Source organism: Thamnophis elegans, chromosome 13 (genome assembly GCF_009769535.1).
Source record: "Thamnophis elegans isolate rThaEle1 chromosome 13, rThaEle1.pri, whole genome shotgun sequence".
Taxonomy (NCBI): Eukaryota; Metazoa; Chordata; class Lepidosauria; order Squamata; family Colubridae; genus Thamnophis; species Thamnophis elegans.
This window is the reverse complement of record NC_045553.1, coordinates 38,711,380-38,714,044: the sequence shown is the minus strand read 5'-3', so window position 1 is coordinate 38,714,044 and position 2,665 is coordinate 38,711,380. Positions and strand designations below refer to the sequence as shown.

General features: G+C 40.9%; 1 pseudogene; it reads left to right on the top strand.

The window, feature by feature from the left end:
• The first annotated feature begins 1,744 nt into the window (after nucleotides 1-1,744).
• On the top strand, nucleotides 1,745-1,872 carry LOC116517255 (annotated as a pseudogene).
• The last annotated feature ends 793 nt before the right edge of the window (nucleotides 1,873-2,665 follow it).

Below are 2,665 nucleotides of genomic sequence, written 5' to 3'. Positions count from 1 at the left end.
GCTAGATGAAAGGGGTAGACATTTGTTATGTAGAATAGGCTGGCTCAGGCCTTAATGGTCCATTGACAAAGGGGGAGGGGAGCTGAATTTCTGCCTCCCTTTTAGGGGAAATATTCTGCCCTTTAATATTTCCTAAAATATTTCATCTTCTAGGAGAGAGGTGGGTTTTAACTTCCAACACTTAGCGATAGTCAAGATTAATAATAAGCTATCAAATTGTACTAGGAAACAAATAAAAACAATATAAATTGAAAGATACAAGCAACATGGTTATAATCATAAGTGGGACGAGATAGATACTAGGAAGGAAGAGAAGAAGAATAGTAATACAGTCTTATTAAATTATTTGACTGTTGTGGGAATTTGTTGTTAAGCATAGTGATGGCATTAGGGGGAAAAAACTGTCCTTGTGTCTAGTTGTTCTGGTGTGCAGAGCCCTATAGAGTCATTTTGAGGGTAGAAGTTGAAACAATTTATGTGTGGGGTCTGTAAATATTTTCACAGCCCTCTTTTTGACTCGTGCAGTATTCACGAGTCCTAAATATAGGTCCTCAATATTGATCATGAATGAATGATTACTATAACCATTTCATACACATCCAGTCGAATCAGAGCTGATCATTCAGGCTTGGGCATTTTAATGCCTCCTCGCCACATCTGGCCCTTTGGCTGGCCATTTCTAGACCATGTGAGGTCAATTGGAAGTTAGAAAATAAAACATAAATAAGTTCATCTCAGAGGGTGGGAGAAGAAGCTGAGTGTCTCCTTTAGTCAGCTGATGAGAGAAAGGCTTTTCTGCGCCTGCAGCCTATTAATTAAGTTAGAAGTCGATCCAATAAAAATGCTAAAAAAATCTATTAATGTGATAAAACTGAGAAGAGTGAGGGCCGCGATAGGGTAAAGGCTGTGGGCTCCCTCCTCCCTCAACACGTGGGCACCAGTAGCAGAATTAAGTTCAGCCCTTAACAATCCTGTTTTTTCAAGTGGCCCTTTGGGAAAATTAATTGCCTAACCCTGTGATAATTTAATTAGAGAGGGGAAAATGCTGCTTCCACTGACTGGCCTGGTTGCAAACGGAAGAAGGGAAATAATTTAAGGAACTCTTCTCCCAAAAGCAAAGAAATCACCTAATGTCTATAGTTAAGGTACATTTTCAGTTGCTCAGCCCAGAAGATACTTATGATATAACAATCACCTGTTTTGTACTTTTATTGATGTGTCACCAAATCATATTTTCATAGATTTCATTGGAATTCCTTTGCAACAGATATTTGCAGATTAATATTTAACGTGCTGTTGATAGTCTAGAAGTGACAATTATTCTCAGACCCTTGGTTTTCCGAAGCTTTTCATCCTTCGGGTTACTTTCAATCTGAGCGATGTCACCAAGAATTGTTAAGCTGTTGACAGGTGAACTTATTTTTACAGCCAGTTGGGCAGGTCTTCCTCCATATGATTGGCACTAATTGGATCCCTTCTTGTCAGTCTTGAGAAGGGAGATGAAGACTTTATCAAGGCCAGTCTTTTTCTTTCCTTCCCCTTCACCTTTTGTGCACAGCTGAAATGTATAGGAAGCAGGCAACAATATTGTTGGTGTCATAACTGCCTTGAGATTAAAGGCATTCCCCAGGTCCATTATTCCTGGTATTTTATTTTTACCACTTTGGATGCTTGCTGGAATCTTCATCAAATGAAGCATTGCTGTTTCACGTACAATGTGTCAGCTGCTATATTATTCTCTTTTTTTCCCCCTAGGCGTTTTTCCCAGGGTGAAGCTTATCCATTGCACTCCTGGTGTGCTGAACCCTGTGATTTTCCCTAATGCAGGAAAATCAACTGCATAATTTGTGGATCTTGATGATCTAGCACCGTGATGGCGAACCTTTTCGGCATCAAGTGCCCAAACCAGAATGCACATGTGCATGTGTGCATGCCAGAGCACCAAAAAACCCAAAGACCAGCTGGCTGGCACATGCATGCCTGTTTTTTGGCCATTTTCAGACTGTTTTTCAGGCCATTTTTTCCGGCCATTTTCAGGCCATTTTCTGGTGCCTGCAAAGACCAGCTGGCCGGAAACCAGAAGAGCAGCTGGCAACAACTTGCGTGCCCACAGAGAGGACTCCATGTGCCACCTGTGGCACATGTGCCATAAGTTTGCCCCCAGAGATCTAGGGTCTAGGAAGAGAGACTTTTCTGCTGTTGCCCCCAACCCTATGGAAGATCTTGTCCTAAAATGAGGTTGGCCCCCACTCTGCTGGCATTCTGGAAGACCTTTAAGACCTGACTCTCTCAACTGGTATGTGTGGATTCAAAAACACGATGCAGCCTTGGGTGTGGCTGGTGGCCTGAAGACATTCTCTCCGTGTTTTTAACTTCGTTCATTTTTGTCCAGACCTTTATGTGACTTTTTATTGTGTTTTTTTAAACTTATAAACATCCCAGAGTCACCGAGTGAAATGGGGATACATTTTTCATCTTTTAAATTTATGTTGGATTTATATTTTTATTTTATATTTCTAGTGATTTTTATGAATTTAGATGGCTTTATTATGCACACTGCTTAAGAGTTGCTACGCAAGGGACAAGTACTGCTTCCCAAGTGGAAGCTCTTGAATTGTAAAACTGTGCCAGTCATTGTAGGTGTCAACATGATGGTACATATTTC